We start from the raw sequence: 20,679 nt of genomic DNA on the forward strand, positions 1-20,679 counted from the left end.
GTCATATGGTGTTAGCATGGGTTACACTTCCATGGAAAAGTAATATTTATGGATTTTGACAAAAGGAGGGCAGCCAGCATCATTTGACCAGCAAACTTTCTGTGGACCATTAGTGGTCCACACACTTCAAGTTGAGAACTTCTGATCCTTCCCTTTCCCTCCCCTGACTCCTCCCAGAGAAGGACTGTACCCTGCAGCACCTTGATTCCCCAGTGCTTTGTTCCATCTAGATTAAGCTGTTCCAAGTGCAAGGGTGTCTACTACTTCCCTCAGAAGGCACTTCTGCATCCTAATAGATCTCACTGCCAGGAAGTCTTTCTTGACATTCAGATTACATTTTCCTTTCCTTACTATCATTCATTTTATTTCTAACTGCATCCCCCTCCTTTGCCACCTTAAACAATTTCCACCCTTTCTTGGTGTTTATCAGATGCTTGTAGATGGTTATCACATTCTTCCTACCCCTTTTTAGTTGGTATTTAGTCAAACTATGTAATTAGGTTTTGGTTCAGTAGAGGAACAGGCAGTGTCCTTTTAGCATCAGAAAAGGAAATTCTCAAATACAGAACTCGTGTATTTCTACATAAATCTCATTTAGTTTATGAGACTCATCCTTTATAACCTTTGGTGGCGATGAATCAGGTCACCTTCCTCTAGCAGCATACACTAGATAATGATGGTTAAAGAAAGTTTCTGATTGCTCAGAAGTTCTGGCTGTAAATCAATGCCCCTGTTTTTTCAAATCCACTTCAATGTAGAAAGAACATAACATTCAGCCTTAAATTAGTGACCGCAGACAGCCTCAACTGCTAATGGCAACTTTATCTGTGAGGAAAGTGTTTCCTGAGGCAAACACAACAGAAAGGAGGTTAAAGTAATGTCACTCTTGCATAACCTATCGAAATGGATGTTGAGAATGAATGAGCTGGGCCTTTCCCAGGCTTTAAGGGAAACCTAGATCACCTTTACTTCAAGATTATCAATTTAGCTTTCTTTCTGCAGGGTAAGCACGTTAGTCTTGGCTATACTCGATGCTCCCATACTGACAAGGATCTCTGTAACCTATATGACCTCTGTGTATCGAGGATGTCATCTTATCCTGACAAGTTCTGTGCCAGGAAGCAGAGGCACCAACTTCTCAAGTGGTGCTCGACCCCCGCTCTGCCCCAGGCCCTAGTGGTTAGTGCCCCAGACCTCCAAACTCTTGTTTCTCTGTCAGGGTGGAGATAGCAGTACCTGGTTCCTGACCTCAGGTCGGGAGTGTTTGGACCTCCTCCCCCTCCATCTGGGCCTTTGCCCTTAAGTAGGGTGTGGTAGGTGGACCCCGGTCTTCCCTTCTCCACTGGGTGGCAAACCCAGGGCCTTCTGGGAAGTAACACTAGCAAGGTCCTCTGTGCAGTGAGTCTAAGTCTGCTCTCTTGGGCTACTTCCTATCTATGTGCTCCTTCAATCTGGGGCATTGACCCTATAGTCCAAACAGTGAATAGCTTCACAAAGTCCAAATGAGCAGGGCCCTGCAAGATCTGCTGGTTCTTGAAGTGGTGGTTGAAGAAGGCTCTGCCTGAGAACCTTATCTACTCTGTGGTTCCCCTCTCAGAGTCCACCTTCTGTCTGGCTTCCTGGAGAAGAATTTTCTCCTGCAGCCTGTCCACCACCCTTTGCTTGTGCTTCTGAGGTCCTTTTAACCCACTCCTCCAGGTGGAGTCTGCTAGGCAGGGCTACCTGGATTCAGCTAGGGTGACCAAATAGCAAGTGTGAAAAATCAGGATGGAGTTGGAGGGTAATAGGCACCTATATAAGACAAAGCCCCAAATATCGGGACTGTCCTTATAAAATTGGGACAGCTGGCCACCGTAGTTGCTCAGCATTGCCTTGTAACCCCTTTGGGCCAAGTGTGGGGTTTGTATACAGCATCACAGCCCTCCCGCCCCAATCAATTATTAGCTCAGCTCTCTTCCATCTCTCCCCTTTTTCCCAGGGCAAGAAACTAATAAAGTACTGAGCCCAGCATAATCAGTGCCCACTCTGTCCACGTCCCCAGGATTCAGGCCATCACACATTCCGTACTGATCAGCAGGTTTGGGGGATGATGGGGAACTTGGATTTGAGAACTAATCGCACCATTTTTTACTCAAAAGATAAGGCAGGTGCAATTAAACCAAATTGTTGGTCCATTTTGCTTGTTTTCCAGTTCCTAATTGGATTATTTCCTGACTGTTGAGACTTGTGCCATAAAAAGCACTTGGGAAATACAAGTGTATTCCTTGTGTCTGTTGGTGCCTCATGTTATCAGGAGCTGTATGTTGGTAGTGCACATTGAGGACTAGAGTGTGTGAAGGCCCTCTGCGCCATTGCTCACTGACCACTTCTTGCTGGGAGAAGCTAGACTCCAATAAATGGTGGGAAGAAAATGGGGTCATGGCCTCAACCTTCAGCCTTCTTTTTTTCCACTCACTCACAGAAGCAAAGGGAGCAGGTCTGGCAGGCAGGAGAGAACAATCTGCACCATCCTAATAGTCCTGTGCTGCTTCCTATGCAGGTCTTAAAAGCCAGGAGCCAGCCCTAAATTTGATGAATCTCCAGTTTTCTGCACATTTGCTTGAAAGAGTCTCCTAGCAAAAATGTTATTCATTCTGATTAAGGGCAGCTCTCTACATGGCCAGAGGATTTTGGTTTGCTTGCTTTCATTTCTAGGATTAATTTTACTTTGACACCAGGCCATGCTGTACTCTTGTTCCATTTCCTGCTCTGCCTCAGAGGAAGTGTTCATCACTTTGTTGCAATAAGCAGCAGTACAGCAGGCTGGCTTCCAAGATGCAATAGATTAATTTGATGCTTTTGTTACAGCACACTGGTCTGATTATTGCCAAATTAGCTTTAAGGCAGCTATAGAATTGACTCTGGCACTTCAAGTTTTCATGTAGACTGGTAGAGGGACTGCTGGAATTTGTTTTTAGGATGACATGTCCTGATCAGGTGTAGCATTTAAGATTCCGTGGACTGTTTTGCAAGAACAGGAGGAGTTTAACTGGTTTCCTGGCCAAATACAATCAGGATGATAATAGTTGTGCAATCTAAACTACACCTGCAGTTTCAATTAATTGCAGCATTGCCACACCTGCCTACAGTGGGCAACTGAAAAGCCTGAGGTTTGCATCTTGACTGTTCCTGCACACCTGTCTCTAAGGTTTTTCTTTGCCCTTAGATATACATACAGAAATATTGGCATAAAAGAAATGGATTTTTTTCTAATCAGGAAAATTATATATAATGTAACTTGAGTGACTCTGGACATGTTTCATGAGCTCAAATGGTGTCTTCTTTGCAGCCTGTTTTAATAAGACCTATTTCCATATCCCACAGCTACAGCTCTGAAAGTCCTCAGATTATAGAGGCAGACCTGACAAATCCTACAGACCCTGAGAGTTGGCAGGTCTGAACATTTTTCACTCCCTATCCTTGAGGCCTGATTTTCAAAAATGCTCAGCCCCCATAATTCCCACTGAAGTCTACGGAAGCCACAGATGCTCAGCACCTAAAAAAGTTATTCCATTAGTGTGCAATGCTACCAGAGACACCAAATTACACTGCAACGGTGGCTGCCCTTTTTCAGTTGTGGGTGAAGTGATTGCTAGACATGAAGGAACATGGCCTTATGCAGGAACATCCCCAACATGTGGGTGCCAGGCCCAATTGCAGGCCTTGAACTTGAGTTGAAGGGAAGGGGAGTCATAGCTCTGCCAGTGATATTGTCTCTCCAAAAGCTGCAGGAAGGGGCGAGGGAGGCACTGGCTTTCAGAATAAACCATGTATTGGTGGAGAAGCACACACTGCACTTCCAAAGAAGCACTTTAGGAGTCATTCCAAGCATGATCCTGGAGGCATTTTGCTTGCCTCAGCACTGCAGCAGCAGCTAAAATGCAGCTGGAATCTGCATCTGATGTGTGACCTCTTCTGTCCCCATCATGCAGCTTTGAAACTATGGCTTTGAAAGCCACAAAAGAGCCCAGATTTTAGTGAGACACTTCAGGTCCTTTGGGATGAAAGGTTTTGTCTGTTACTTGCAAGGGACCATAATAATTAGCACTTTTGACCTATTTTATTGCCTGAGGTGAAGTAACAGATGCTTTGAAGGACAATATTGCAAATGTTCTACCACACAAAATGATTGAATATTTCAGTGAAAAGATATCGGATACAGTATAAAACTGAAGACAAGTGCCATCAATATAGTCCAAACTGTGGAATTCTACCTTTGAGAGGAAAAGAAGTTCAGACTAGCAGAGAAGAGGGATTCAGAGAAATTTTTCTCCTAGCGTTTGTGGCCAGGAGAATCACCACACGTACAATGCAATGGAGGCTTGACAGTGAGTCAGCCACCAGTAGATAGATGACACGATGTCTCAGTTGAAGTAAATAATCAGTTAATCCTATATACAAAGTTCAACTCCAGCCTTCTTTCTACACGCCTGTGTAAATGCAGGTGAACATGTAGCATTCAAATAGCTGATGATAGCACCATCTGCAAAAGGCTAATGGCTTAGTCATTAAGCAGTGTGAGCCACAGTCTAATCAGATATTGTAAGATGAATAATTTAGCAATAATCCAAGTGCCTTTGAATAAATATTAAGCGAAGCAAAAACATACATATGGCACATTACAGGAACAAAAAAGGCATTTTTCAATTTCCCAGGCTGACAAGCTTGGTTATATTAGACATTAATCATGTGCATGCATAAGACCCGTGGAGAGGTTTGAGTGAGGTGCTTGTGACATAGAATTTGCAGGCATTAGTAAGCAGAAGGAACTACAGAGCCCATGAGAAGATCCATTAGCTCTGTACTTTGTGGTTAGAGCCATGTGATCTGCATGTGATACTACTAGAGGAAGGATGAACCAGTGCACAGGGCAGTAGCCTGGGATTTGGGAGATCCGGGTTTGATTTCCTGCTCTGCCATAGACTCCCTCTGTGATGTTGGGCAAATAACTTAGTTTGCCATCACCAGTTGTTAGCTCAAGGTATAACTCGGGTGTTGCCCCTAACCTGACTCCTGTCCACACACAAAAATCTCTAGCTTGAGCTAACTGGCCTGGAAGGGAATGGGGGTTGAAGCTTGAGTACTGCAGATGCTTGAGCTAATGCAGTAGGGACTCAGCTACTATGTGCTGCTAATCCACAGGGTGACCAGATGTCCTGATGTTATAGGGACAGTCCCGATATACAGGGCTTTTTCATATATAGACACCTATTACCCTCCACCTCCTGTCCTGATTTTTCACACTTGCTATCTGGTCACCCTATCTGTGCAGCTCCAGTGTTGTTTTGTGGTTTGTCATTTCTCACTCAAACTAGGTTAACCTGAGTGTAGATAATTCACGTCAGCACTGCACTGAGTGAAGACAAGTTTTTAGTCTCTCTCAGCCTCGGTTCTGAATCTGTAAAATAGGGAAAATAGTAATTCCCTGCTTCACAGGGGTGTTGTGAGGGTAAATACATTAAAGATTGTGTAGTGTGCAGGTACTATGGGCCTAAAGGATAAAAGGGACCATATAATTGCGAGAAAGAAGATAGATAAAACACAAACATCTCTGTGATGCTCCTATCAGGTGGCTGGTCCAGCCATCCTACAATCCTTTATAATACCTGTAATGTTGTAATAAAATCTGAATGTTATATTCCAAGTCAGATTAAATTCCTATTTAAGTGTAGATAAATCACAAAATTCATCCCTTTCCTTTCCATGTCCAGAAATGTCTGGGATTAAGCAAATGGCATCCTCCTGCCGACATAGGTAAAGCTATGGTACATTTCCAATAGAACAGCATCATCAGCATGACTTAATATCAGACACACAGTGCTGATTTATATACCATTATTATCACCTAAACTGTCTAACTGTGTTTATGGTCAGAAGTAGAGCTGGGTCGGAAATAGTTTTTCCATCCTGAGAATAATTTCAAGAGTTCAAGAGTCTTGTTCAAGACAAAAAGTTGAAATCTTTGAAATATTTACACACAGAAAAAAAACATTTTTTTTTTCATTTCAGGCAATCAAAACATTTCATTTTGATAATTTCAATTTATTTAGTTTAGATTTTGACCTTTTTTCTTTAACTTTCTGTCAGCATAGTTAGTGTAAATTTCTAAACAAAAAGTTGTTTTGAAATAGAAAACCAGTAGTTTTTATTTTGAAAATGTCTAAATGAAATGTTTTGAAACTTTTTTTTTTCTTGACATTTTTTCAGCTAGGGAAATTCATTGAACCTGACTCTGTTTTGTGAACACTTTCAATTTCAACAATTTGGTTTTCTTTTTCTTTTCTTTTCTTTTTTTTGACAAAAAAAGAATTTGTTGCAAAATTCTTGATTAGCTCTAGTCAGAGGGACTCCATAAATGGTCTTATGGGGACTTGTATTTATGCACACTCCAGGGTATGGCCTCCCACTGAGCTCAGAAATATGCCAGTGGCCACAAAATAGGCAGAAGGATATGTGCAGTTGTTTGAGTGACTTACCTCGTGGACTCACTGCCTCTAATAGGCTACTACCTGCTCCCAGTAAAATCCTTGCCTCTGACCCCCAGCAGCAGGACTGGCTCTACAGTTTTCGCCGCCCCAAGCAGTGCGCTGAATTGCCGCTGCGGACGGCGGGGGCAGTCCTGTGCCCTTAGGGCCGCAGGTGCGTTTCCGCGGCGGTGGCAATTCGGCTGCAGCTTCTATGTTTAGCTGAAGCCCCCGCGGACAGCTAAATATAGAAGCTACTGCTGAATTGCCGCCACCGTGGAAACACGCGTGCCGCCCTAAGGGCACACGGACTGCCCCCGCCGTCCGCGGCAGCAATTCAGCGCGCTGCTTGGGGGCAAAACAACAGGGACTGCCGCCCCTTGAAGATTGCCGCCCCAAGCACCAGCTTGGAATGCTGGTGCCCGGAGCCGGCCCTGCCCAGCAGGAGCCCAGAAAATGTAAAAGGCTATTCTGTGCTGGAGATCTGATTGCCATCAGATCTATCTCCAATCAGATCATAGGTCCATACACTGAAGCCAACCAGCGAATACATAGAGACAACATTGAATCAAATAGTTTTATTTAAAAGATCACTCTGAAGACATTAGTGGTGGACTTCAGAAAAGCAGACTTTGATTCCCTCAGGGAACTGATGGGCAGGATCCCCTGGGAGAATAACATGAGGGGGAAAGGAGTCCAGGAGAGCTGGCTATATTTTAAAGACTCCTTATTGAGGTTGCAGGAACAAACCATCCCGATGTGTAGGAAGAATAGTAAATATGGCAGGCGACCAGCTTGGCTTAACAGTGAAATCCTTGCTGATCTTAAACACAAAAGAAACGCTTATAAAGAAGTGGAAGATTGGACAAATGACCAGGAAGGAGTATAAAAATATTGCTCAGGCATGCAGGAGTGAAATCAGGAAGGCCAAATCACACTTGGAGTTGCAGCTAGCAAGAGATGTTAAGAGTAACAAGAAGGGTTTCCTCAGGTATGTTAGCAACAAGAAGGTGGTCAAGGCAAGTGTGGGCCCCTTACTGAATGAGGGAGGCAACCTTGTGACAGAGGATGTGGAAAAAGCTAATGTACGGAATGCTTTTTTTGCTTCTGTCTTCAGGAACAAGTTCAGCTCCCAGACTGCTGCACTGGGCAGCACAGAATGGGGAGGAGGTGACCAGCCCTCTGGGGAGAAAGAAGTGGTTCAGGACTATTTAGAAAAGCTGGACAAGTTCAAGTCCATGGGGCCGTATGTGCTGCATCGGAGGGTGCTAAAGGAGTTGGCGGATGTGATTGCAGAGCCATTGGCCATTATCTTTGAAAACTCATGGTGATCGGGAGAGGTCCCGGATGACTGGAGAAAGGCTACTGTAGTGCCCATCTTTAAAAAAGGGAAGAAGGAGGATCTGGGGAAATACAGGCCAGTCAGCTTCACCTCAGTCCCTGGGAAAATCATGGAGCAGGTCCTCAAGGATTCAATTCTGAAGCATTTAGAGGAGAGGAAAGTGATGATCAGGAACAGTCAGCATGGATTCACCAAGGGCAAGTCATGCCTGACTAACCTAATTGCCTGTATGATGAGATAACTGACTCTGTGGATGAGGGGAAAGCAGTAGATGTGTTATTCCTTGACTTTAGCAAAGCTTTTGATACGGTCTCCCACAGTATTCTTGCCGGGACATTAAAGAAATATGGGCTGGATGAATGGACTCTAAGGTGGATAGAAAGCTGGGTAGATCATTGGGCTCAACGAGTAGTGATCAATGGCTCCATGTCTACTTGGCAGCTGATATCAAGCGAACTGCCCCAAGGATCGGTCCTGGGGCCGGTTTAGTTCAATGTCTTCATTAATGATCTGGAGGATGGCGTGGACTGAACCCTCAGTAAGTTTGCTGATGACATTAAACTGGGAGGAGTGGTAGATACGCTGGAGGGTAGGGATAGCATACGGAAGGACCTAGACAAATTAGAGGATTGGGCCAAAAGAAATCTGATGAGGTTCAACAAAAACAAGTGCAGTGTCCTGCACTTAAGACGGAAAAATCCCATGCACTGCTAAAGACTAGGGACCGAATGGCTAGGCAGCAGTTCTGCAGACAAAGACCTAGGGGTTACAGTGGATGAGAAACTGGATATGAGTCGACAGTGTGCCCTTGTTGCCAAGAAGGCTAACGGCAATTTGGGCTGTATGAGTATGGGCATTGCCAGCAGATCGAGGGACGTGATCATTTCCGTCTACTCGACGTGGTGAGGCCTCATCTGGAGTACCGTGTCTAGTTTTGGGCTCCACACTACAAGAAGGATGTGGGAAAAATTGGAAAGAGTCTAGCAGAGGGCAACAAAAATGATTAGGGGACTGGAGCACATGACTTATGAGGAGAGGCTGAGGGAACTGGGATTGTTTAGTCTGCAGAAGAGAAGAATGAGGGGGGATTTGATAGCTGCTTTCAACTACCTGAAAGGGGGTTCCAAAGAGGATGGAGCTAGACTATGGTGGGAGGTATAGCTCAATGGTTTGAGCATTGGCCTGCTAAACCCAGGGTTGTAAGTTCAATCCTTGAGGGGGCGATTTGGGGCAAAAATCTGTTTGGGGATTGGTCCTTCTCTGAGCAGGGGGTTGGACTAGATGACTTCCTGAGGTCCCTTCCAACCCTGGTATTCTATGATTTTACCAAGTGCAATACTCTGGCAATCCACTCAGTGCTGCTGGAGTGACTCAGTGTAAATCTGGCATTTCCAAACTCCTGAGAGTGAAAAATATCATTGGTTTCAAATTATACATCTTCCCCAGTGAGAAATGTCTGTCCTTTCTTTTACTCTCTCCTTTGGTGAGACTTTAGAGTCTTTAAAGGTCTTCAGTGCTCTTCCCTTGTCAGAGCAAAGGTGTTTCTCCTTGTCCAGATTTTGCAAGGCCATCACTAGGGTTTAAAATGCCCTTCTTACACACCGTGGCCTTTCCCCCTTCTTGGGGTGGTGGTAGCAGGGCCCATTCACACAGAAGCCCACTATAGGGTGGTGGTAGGTCTGACCCACTGCCACTGGTCTTTAGGAGAGCTGTGACTTTCCCTTCTTCCTGCCTACTGCTCCAGCCTTCATGTGGGCTAGGGGCCAGTCCAGGGATTAACAGGCTTCAGGCCTACTGCCAGAGCCCTCCTCCTGGCATGCAAGTGTATGAGAGAGGGAGACACCTCTCTAGCAGTACTCTCTGATGGAGTGCTAGCTGAGGCCCGCTCCACAAAATCTTCTGTTGGGTTTGGGTTGCTGAGAAGTGGCAGGAGGTCCTCTTCTGAGGTGACAGGGTGTTTCCCAACATGTAGCCTTCTGCTGGAGTCGCAGGGAGCATGGCCTCCCACACAAAACCCTCTACTGGGGGCCTTTCAACTGCACCCTCCCCATGACGGCTCTGCCAAAATATGGCAGCCTTAATCTCAGTCAGAGAGATGTCGGGGGATCTGCTAAATTAGCCCAGTTGGACTATCTGCCAATGTGGGCTCTGTGGTGAATGTAGCCTAGTATCTCTAAATACTGTGGCATGGTTGGCAAATTGGGGCCATATTAAACTGAATTAGAAAAACATACCCATTGAATTTTGTTTTGCATTCACCCTGATGGCCTTTTGAGTCTGTCCGGGAGGGTACCCTGAAATAGAGGCTGCTTTCATCTTTATGTTAGTGACTCCTACAGGAGAGATGATGCCATTAATCCAGTTATGTATAGATTGTATCATGTCATTCATCCAATCACAGTATTATTGTCCCTTTGGCCCAAGTGAATCTGGGGCCTTACAGCTTTGTTTCTGTTAGGAGGAGAAACTGATGAGATGAGTCAGGTATAATTATTTTGTGCAACCCTGTTTATTTACAAAGAATGTACACAAAGGCCTGTTTCCCTTAGTGTGGTAGAAACAAATAACAGCAGGCAAATTGCTCAGAATTTCCCATGCCTGCCTTTCTAGCACATTCTGTGCCCAAATAGCTTAGGCTCCCTGTCAGGGCCACAATCATGACTGATTCTCTTGTCATCCGTTGGCTTTCTGTCTCTCTTACACAGCTTGCCAAACAATCCCCCAACTCCTGTGTTTCAATCAGGGAACCCCTCAGCCCACTTTATAGCCTCTGATCAGGCCTTGTCATGCTGTCTTTTGTCTTGGGCAGTGGCTTCTCTTATTTGCAGTTAACTCATTACGTAAAGTAGCTTAATTTTTCCTTCCATTTAGCCTGAAAGAAGGGTGCTTACCACATTTGTTGATTTTAACCATACTGTGATTGTCTATGAACAAAAGACTTGCTTGATGCCGGTCATTAACACCTTCCAGCATAATAGTATGCTAATATCTCTGATAAGTATTATCATAGATCAGGGCAACTGTACCTGTATTCCCCCTCTGTGGTCCCCCGAGGGCATCACCACTTGAGGCTCCCGGCTCCTCAGCTGTCACCTCTCTTGGATGGAGATCTACATCTTTCTTTTTCCCGACTGGGTTTTTGTCCAGGCTGCACAGTTCCCTGACTACACCGTGATGTCCCCATCAAGCCAGATTGCCTTAACAGGCCAGAGTCTATGCTTTGCTGTAATTGCCAACAGTTACCTTACCACACCGTCCTTTGCAAGCAAGAACATTTATATTTAAGGTGAAAGCATTACAGAGAGCACCATAAAACAATAAAAGAACCTACATGCATGCTAATAAGCTACCCAGAGATCACTCCCTGACTCCAACAAGGGATCTGAAATAATCAGTCCTTCAAACCCTACAAAGGATATTTCTTGTGGTTACAAGTTCATAACAGCCTTAGATCAGAACTGGCACCCCCATAGGTTAGTCTTTCTTTTATACAGCTTGAGCCTTTGATATTCAGATTCTGGGAACAGGTAATCAGCAGGCAGTGGTCCTCTCCTCAGGATGTAGCTTCAAAAGGCTGGGGTTCTGCATAACTGGAGATGGGGAATTTGTCTTCCCCATTCCCTAGAGATTCCCAGGAAAATCACTTAACCCTGTTTGTCTCAAAAGTCCATTTGTCAAGTTGTCTGGCATATTGTTTAACATAGTCCTCTGAAGTTCACAACACTTTCCAGGGTTCACTTCACATCTCCCTCACCCCCACGGAGAGGTTACCTTCAATCCTGGCTCACAATAATACATAAATTTTGCATTTAATACAATGGACTCCAAAGATACTTAAACTTAATTAAATCAGGTTTTTCAAGGATATTGTAGAAAATTGCCATATTTGTCACAAGTATACTATGAAAAGCAGAGTTATTGCTTAGGATTCCTTGTAAAGCTGTTTTAGTACTCCATTCTTCATTAACAAAGCATAGTTGCTCAGTGTAATGGTTAGTTTGCTCATTCTTTTTAGCAACTAGAACAGAAACATTATTAAGCACTGTCATATCTTACCTGTTTGTACTGTACTTGAACTCAGAATATCTTCTACAAGTGATTCAAAAAACTTCTCCAGAGCCCTCTTGCTCAGGGCTTTTCCTTGCTTTGATCTTTCCACACTTTAATAAGGGGGGCGGGATAGCTTAGTGGTTTGAGCATTGGCCTACTAAAGCCAGGGTTGTGAGTTCAATCCTTAAGGGGGCCACTTAGGGATCGGGGCAAAAATTGGTCCTGCTAGTGAAGGCAGGGGGCTGGACTTGATGACCTTTCAAGGTCCCTTCCAGTTCTAGGAGATTGGTATATCTCCTATTATATTATAATACTTGAAAATTGTTTGGGTTTCTCACTTCTCAATAGGACAGTTTTCAGGTTACTTTTGATATTGTGGAGCTAGTGATTCTTCTGCAGATGGGTATAACAAAGAAGTACTGATTTCTTTTTAGCCACCAGCCTTTAAGGGAACAAAAAAACCCCAAAGGTTTCTGGAGTTCGCTTGTGACAGTCTTGGGCATTTAAGTCCTATAGCTACAGGCAGTGCTGCTTAGGTACAGCTTAGGCAGTGCCGCACTTCCAGCTACTCACCATTGCTATATCAAAGTAACTTGAAGAAGGATCCTCTAAGGGATAGAAAGTATTTCTCAACTATCTATCTAATCTATATATAGTTTGATCACTGTGCTATTTAAGTACCAGACAACAAATTAATGAAGCAATGAGTGTGCCCTAATGGCTATATTCAGGCATGTGTGTTGTAATTTTTATTTATTTATTTATGGCCTTGGGAAGCAGCTATTACTAGGGAAGGCCCTGTCAAAGGCCAGATCTTCTACTAGCAGAAGTACCTGTTGCTGACAATAGGTTTCAACAACAGGTTCAGCAATGCACAGGTTAACTGCAAACCCATTTATCATCATTTTAGAAGACTGTGGTTCAGATATTCTTGGTTCTCATCTACACTTACATTTAAACTGTACGCAGCCCTTAAATGGTGCTGAGCCTGTTGCTGATACCTTTTGCCAGTAACTGGCCCATCAGAAATGATGGACATGTAAGGCTAGGTGTCATCTGCAAACTGAAGACACTACAATGAGACCACACTTTCCCACTAAGGTCTTGTTTATACTGCTAAAATGGTGTGGATTTAACCTCAGGGTAACTCACACATGTGAGCTATGCCAAGATAAGGCTATAGCAAGACAAGGCACTTTAGGTTTACTATGAGGTACACTCGCTAAGTCAGCCCGATACCTCAGGCTGGGGTTTACCTCGCCTCGTTTACTTTGTAGTCAAACTAAAGTACCTTGTCTTCACTGTGTTTTTACTTTGGGATAGCTCATGAATGTGAGGTAAAAAGCTCATCTTTTTTAGCAGAGAAGCCAAAGCCTATGCCTTCTAATGGCTCAATATACACACTGAACAGAAGAGATGACAGAATGGAACCTTGAATGAGGGAAGCATCAGGGTAGACAAGCAACTGCCCAGTACTACTTTCAGAAATCTCTCGGGGGGGAAAAAGGAATAAAGAAACTCAAGCAACTCTGCCTATCTTTGCTACTGTCAACAGGTGAGTTAACTGTACCTCAACAGTAATGAAGGAAGCTTACAGATAGTTAATTACCAGGAAGCAGTTGTCAACTAACACAATCAGTGTAGTTTCCATGCTATGACCAGACCTAAAACCAAAATCACTGGTTCTGAAGAGACCAACATTGGCTCCAGCGACTCTAACCGCTTGATGACTTGATGTCACCAACAAAGAGAGACATGGTTCTGACTCAGGCCTGGTTTGCACTAAAAGTTTGGTTGACATAATTATGGAGCTCAGGGGTGTGAAAAATCCACATCCCTGAAGGCCGTAGCTAAAATACCTAACCCCTGGTGTAAATGCAGCTAGGTCAATGGAAGAATGCATCTGTTGATCTAGTTACTGTCGCTCAGGGAAGGTGGAGTTCCGCCAGTGACAGAAAAATCCCTTCCATTGTTGTAGGAAACTTCCATACTATGGTGTTACAGTGGTATAACTACAGCACTATGATGTCTGTAATGTAGACATGGTCTCACATGTAGCCTGCGACTCTCCATGAATTGGGTACATACAAGAAGGCCAAATTACAGGTGAGAAATAATGTTGTGCCACTTGCTGAAATGAGCTGCTATTCATGCAGTTCTGTAACTGTATTAATTACCTAGTGATATTTTCAAAAGTGCCCATGAGAGTTAGGGATCTAGCCTGCTCCAGAGCTTTTGAAATTCCTGCTAGGTGCTTATCTGCATATTTAGGCACCTAAATACTTTTGAAAATCAGACCTCAAGTGCCGAAGTCAGTTTTGAAAGTGGGATTTAGGCTGCTCAGTCACTAAGAGCCAGATTTTTTTACTGTTCAGCTGGATATTTTATGGTTCAACAGAGTCTGCATGAGTACAATCTACGCCAGTTCTTGCCTCTATAATAATCTGGGGGTGACATCAATTGCTGCCTCCCCAACAATCAGTTGAAGCACTTCTATGTATGGACACAAGGTGCTCTTTAAATCGATTGAGGGGTTACTATCAGTGTAACTTCTTCAGTGGAGACAAGGTCAAAACCAATAGAAACTCTACTCTAGGTCCTTTCAAATTAGAACAACAGTATACTGGCTGTGGAGAAGTTTGCATTGCTGTTGCCAGTTACATTCTTGTTCTGGGTACTGTCAGCCTGGCTCAATTCATAAATGCTACTGAAAATTCTTTTATTGTTAAATATGTACGCTTTAAAGCAATATTGGGCCTTGGGCACATCTACACTACAACCCCCATGGCAGCGAGTAGCCTTGGTCAACTGATTTGGGCTTGCACCACAAGGCTAAAAATAGCAGTGTAGACATTCCCACTAGGGATGGACCCCGGGCTCTGGGACCCACCCCCGTCACCAGGTTTCAAAGCCCAGGCTCAAGCCCAAGCAGGAATGTCTACACTGTTATTTTTATCCCGGCAGCATTAACTCAGTCAGTTGACCCAGGCTCTAAGCCTGGCTGCTGTGGGGTTTTGGTTTTTTTTGTTTTGTTTTTTTTGCAGTGTAGACGTACCCAGAGTTTTCCTTCCCCAAAGATGTCAAGGACATCAGAGTGGAAGGAGAAAAGTAAAGCAGCCTGAAAGACAGGATGCTCAGGAATGCTTTACCCATGTATAAACTGTAGAACATATTTGAACAGAACATTTTAAATATTAATATTTCTAGGACTACTGTTGGCAGCTGTCACCTTGCTTATCTTAAGATACAAGCAGCATATGGGATCCAGTAAAAGAGAAGAGAAACTAGTTTTCATTTTGATTTAATGTTAAAACCATCAGGGAAAAAAACATTTTACTGGTTATCAGGAAGATAATAGGATGTCATAAACGTTAGGGCCTGATTCTGAAACTGGCTCAGTACAGACAGAGGCCTGTGCCTGTGCAGAGCGAGATGAAAGATGGGGTCCTTAGATTAAATATTAAAACAAGTCCCTTAGAACATGAACTAATTTATTCTAGGGCTGACAGGCGATTAAAAAAATTAATCGTGCAGTTAAACAATAATAGAATACCATTTATTTAAATATGTTTGATGTTTTCTACATTTTCAAATATATTGATTTCAATTACAACACAGAATACAAAGTGTACAGCGCTCACTTTATATTTATTTTTATTACAAATATTTGCACTGTAAAAAAACAAAAGAAATAATATTTTTCAATTCACCTAAAACAAGTACTGGAGTGCAATCTCTTTATTATGAAAGTTGAACTTACAAATGCAGAATTATGTCCAAAAAAATAACTGCATTCAAAAATAAAACAATGTAAAACTTTAGAGCCTACAAGTTCACTCAGTCCTACTTCAGCCAATCACCCAGACAAACAAGTTTGGTTACAATTTGCAGGAGATAATGCCGCCTGCTTCTTGTTTACAATGTCACCTGAAAGTGAGAACAGGCATTCTCATGGCACTGTTATAGCTGGTGTTGCAAGATATTTATGTGCCAGATGTGCTAAAAATTCATATGTCCCTTCATGCTTCATCCACTATTCCAGAGGACATGCATCCATGCTGATGACGCGTTCTGCTCAATAACGATCCAAACAGACACATGTTCATTTTCATTGTCTGAGTCAGATGCCACCAGCAGAAGGTTGATTTTATTTTTTGGTGGTTCGGGTTCTTCAGTTTCCGAATCTGAGTACTGCTCTTTTAAGACTTCTGAGAGCATGTTCCACACCTCGTCCATCTCAGATTTTGGACAGTACTTCAGATTCTTCAACCTTGAGTCGAGTGCTGTAGCTATTTTTAGAAACCGCACATTGGTACTTTCTTTGTGTTTTGTCAAATCTGCAGTGAAAGTGTTCTTAAAACAAACATGTGCTGGGTCATCATCCGAGACTGCTAGAACATGAAATATATGGCTGAAAGCGGGTAAAATAGAACAAGAGATACACAATTCAGTCACAAATTTAATTATTGCATTATTTTTTTTTATCAAGCATCATCAGCATGGAAGGATATCCTCTGGAATGATGGCCGAAGCATGAAGGGGCATACAAATGTTTAGCACATCTGGCACGTACATGCAACGCTGGCTACAAAAGTGCAACGTGAACGCCTGTTCTCACTTTCAGGTGACATTGTAAATAAGAAGCAGGCAGCAGTATCTTCTGTAAACAAACTTGTTTGTCTTAGTGATTGGCTGAACAAGAAGTAGGACTAAGTGGACTTGTAGGCTCTAAAGTTTTGCATTGTTTTGTTTTTGCATGCAGTTATGTAACATTTTCACGATAAAGAGATTGTAGTACAGTACTTGTATGAGGTGAATTGAAAAATACTATTTTATCATTTTTACAGTGCAAATATTTGTAATAAAAATAATAATATAAAGTGAGCACTATACGTTTTGTAGTCTGTGTTTAATAGAAATCAGTACATTTGAAAATATAGAAAAACATCCAAAAATATTTAATAAATTTCAATTGGTATTCTATTATTTAACAGTGCGATTGATCACAATTCATTTTTTAAATTGTGATTAATTTTTTTGAGTTAATCACGTGAATTAACTGTGATTAATCAACGGCCTTAGTTTATTCTTATTACTGTTTGCCAAATTCATTCAAATACTTACTCTAAAATGTGCCAAACTTACACTGGATCAATATTGTGCCTGTAATTAATTTATTGCGCTAATCATTTATTATTTTGATTAAGATTATAAACAAGTTAAGGTCTTGATCCTGCAAACCCATACATGCGGGTGGATAATCTGTCCCAATTGAATGAATCTGAAGAACTAGGGCCTTTGCAAACAAATCTTCTAATAAAAGCATCCTTCCATAAGATGGTACCTTAATGATAATTTGCATCTATGCTATTTTCGGCAGTCTTATGTGGAATGTTACTGTAGCATTCATGGCGTTGATGGATTTCCACTCTATAGGGCTAAATGCAGTGCCTTGCATAATGACAGGTTTCAGAGTAGCAGCCGTGTTAGTCTGTATCCGCAAAAAGAACAGTTAGTCTTTAAGGCAGTGGTCCCCAACCTTTTTGGCTGGCGGGCACCAGCCGAAGGACCATTTTGGCGGCGACGCCTCTCGATGACGTCGCTTGCCGTCAACAAGTGATGTCATCGAGAGGCGTCCCCGCCGAAATTCGGGAGCGACGCCTCTCGATGATGTCACTTGTCGATGGCAAGCGGCGTCATAGAGAGGCGTCGCCGCCGAAATGCCGCTGTGGCATTTCGATGGGTGCTCTCCCGGGGGCCAGGACGCGGGAGCATTAAGATGCCGCGGGCACCGTGTTGGGGACCCCTGCTCTAAGGTGCTACAAGTACTCTTGTTCTTTTTGTGTAGCACTCATGATTATCAAGTGTGCATATGACAAATTTCTATATACTTGCAACAAATGCCAGAAGTTCATGCCAAAGTATATAGAGTAAAATAGTAACACCTATTTTAAATGTAATAAATGCTATTATTGTGATGCTATAATTAATCATTCATATATAAAGTTTCAAAGACTAATACTGTACACTTGTACAATATGCTGTCCCATTATCAGAGAAAAAGGATCAAATAATGAAATTAATAGCAGTCAGCTTTACAATGAACAAAAGGCTATTTCTACACGCAGCCTGTAGTCAGCTCATAGAACTCATGCCACAAGAGATCAGTCATACTATAGAATACTTTTTTTTTTAAAGAGGCTGGATAATTTTATGATCAATAATATTTGTAGTTAGGGGACACTGAAGTCAATATAGGACAAAATTACGTTTTGTTTAAAAAAAAAAAGTAAAAAAGCGAAGGGGTTTATAACAGCTAAGATTCAAAACTCTATTGAAGATTGTAAGCACCAGCTTCTATGAGCCAGCCCTTAACATTGGATTTAAACATTCTCCTGTGAGGCAGAAAGTAAAACTGCCAAGAAACAAAAGTGAAACTAACTGTTTTCATTGTCCAGTGTCCACAGTAGGAGAAATGCAAATGATCGGCAATAATGTTAAAAAGCATGTGCAGATATTTTAAGTTCCTGCTGGTGTATTAATCTACAGTGATACTGATAAAAAAGATAACATTTTATTTTAAAATATGGAATTTCAACCTCCCCATGTCCCTTTATGCATGCCAAAATAAGTCTAATCAAATCTTATGTTTAGGATGTAAATTGATTACTGCAGGAGTCAGAAAAAAATAACTCCTTTCTTCCACCCTACAGTAAATAATTTTTATTCTTCCATAGCATCTTCCATCCAGGGACGTCAAATAGTTTCACAATGCTATACAGTGGCCCTGTGAGGAAAGGAAATATTGTCCCCATTTTACAGGTGGTGATGAAACTGGTACAAAAAAGTTTTTGCTTTGTTTGTGGTCATAGCAAGTCAGTGGAAGAGGTGAAAACAAAGCCCAGATCTGATTCCTGTGCTGTAACAACTAATGGACCCCTCTGAGACTGGAGGCTTTTTAACATAGATAAAGATGGAATAAAACAGAAAAGATTGTGAAAGAAGGAAACATGCTCCCTACCTCCCCCCATTTCCTATTGAAGTCAGTGGGATTTTTTCTGCTCTGAATTTCAAATGTTGAGTTCTCAGTTTATAGCTGTAACAACTTCTGTGATCATTAAGAAAAAAAATTAGCTTGTCTCACTGCTAATTTATTTTTTAAATTAATATTTGTGTAACTGACATTGTAGCCAACACCATTTTCAGTCTTCAATTTGGAAAAACTGAAACCATGAATCCCAGCTGGTAACCTATATATATATAAACTCTTTGCCTGGGCCTGCTCAATCTGGTTCCTAAAGAACACTTTTTTTTTAAAACCCAAAATTGCAGATCCCCCGTTAAGTGCACTTGAGCTCCCCTTGTCTGCGATTTAGACATGTATGGTTGGCTTTTAACTCCTTCGCCCTCTCTCCTCTGTCCCCCAAGGAGTCCCTGATTGTCAAAGGAAATGCTCTAAACACACCTATAAAAGCCCCTAACCTCCTTCCCAGCAAGGGAGAAGCTTAAAATCGGATCACACGGGCGATCTCTCCCCTCTCTCGACAAGCCACAGAGGCACCCCCCCACCCCCACCTTTTCCTCCAGTCCCAGCCAGAGTGTCTCTCTCTCTCTCTGCCATTATGTTCAACCATCTTTTAACCAGGCCTCTCTGCAGGCTGCAGTGGCAGTGAGAGAGCCCTGAGCCCTGTCTGCCCGAGGTCCCCCTTGCAGGAGCAGCCCCCCGGGTGCGGGTCGCTGGCTCTGCAGGGCAGCAGCAGGTCTGTTTGCATGGGGGTGCGGCGTGTGCATGCAGCGGGTTCGCTTTCTCCCCAGGGCCTGGCTGCTGCTCCCACGCGCGCTAGGCCCCGCCGGGCTGGGGCAGAGCGGCCTGGAGCGCGGCAGCCGCGGCTCTCTCCCCGGGCCCGGCTGTCGCCGCCGCCGCCGCTCCTGCAGCAGCCGCCGCCGCCCAGGGGGCTCCCAGGCCGCGCGGGGCCGCCGGGGGGAGGGAAAGGGTGTCCCCTGTCTTCCACCGGGGGGAATCCTCCGTAATGGGGAGGCAGCCGGCGCCAGCGCGCAGGGCCGAGGTCACCGGAGCGGTACAGCTGCCAAGGCCTGACGGCTGCAAAGTCCAGCACGGCGGGGGGTGGTTAGCGGCTCCCCTGCCTCCAGCCGCTGGAGGGGTTAGGGCGTAGGCACCACGGCCTCCCAGGGGAGCGCCCTCTCCCCCAGGCAAGGCCCCTGCGGCCTCCAGGCCTCAGCTACCCTCTGAACAGGAAGGGGCTTTAGTCTGGTGCTGGAGAGCATGTAGGGATTCTAGTTAGGAGCCCCCCTCCTCCCAGTGTGGAGGGGATGGGGGCCAGGAGTGCAGAGGAGACTGGTTGGGAGTCTGCCATTGTGGGGAGAAGATGGGTGTCAGGGATGCAGAAGGGAGCATGATTAGGAGCCCCCCCAGGGAGGGGGGGGTGAAGGGTGTGGAGGAGACTGTGATTAGGAGCCCCCCAGTGAAGGGTGGGGTTGGGGGTGAAGGGTGTGGAGGAGACTGACCATGGTTAGGAGCCCCCCAGTGAGGGGTGGGGATGGGGGTGAAGGGTGTAGAGGAGACTGGCTGTGGTTAGGAGCCCCCCACTGCAAGCAAGGGATGAGGATGACAGGTGTGGAGAAGACCGTAGTTAGGAGCTCCCCCAGTGTATTGAGGGGATGGGGGTGAGCAGTGAGGCATGGGGATGGGAGCGAGGGATGCAGAGAAGATTGTGGTTTTGATCTGCCCCAGAAAGGGGAAGGGATGGGGCGTGAGTGAACCAG

General features: G+C 44.0%; 1 protein-coding gene across 1 annotated transcript in view; it reads left to right on the forward strand.

The window, feature by feature from the left end:
* The first annotated feature begins 19,518 nt into the window (after positions 1–19,518).
* ZNF532 (zinc finger protein 532) overlaps positions 19,519–20,679 on the forward strand; it is an 83,821-nt gene continuing 82,660 nt past the window's right edge. Inside the window, exon 1 of the mRNA XM_045021884.1 lies at positions 19,519–19,655. The gene's annotated coding sequence lies outside the window, so the exon portion shown is untranslated. The remainder of the gene's footprint in view (positions 19,656–20,679) is intronic.

This window comes from Mauremys mutica, chromosome 6, assembly GCF_020497125.1.
Source record: "Mauremys mutica isolate MM-2020 ecotype Southern chromosome 6, ASM2049712v1, whole genome shotgun sequence".
Classification (NCBI taxonomy): domain Eukaryota; kingdom Metazoa; phylum Chordata; order Testudines; family Geoemydidae; genus Mauremys; species Mauremys mutica.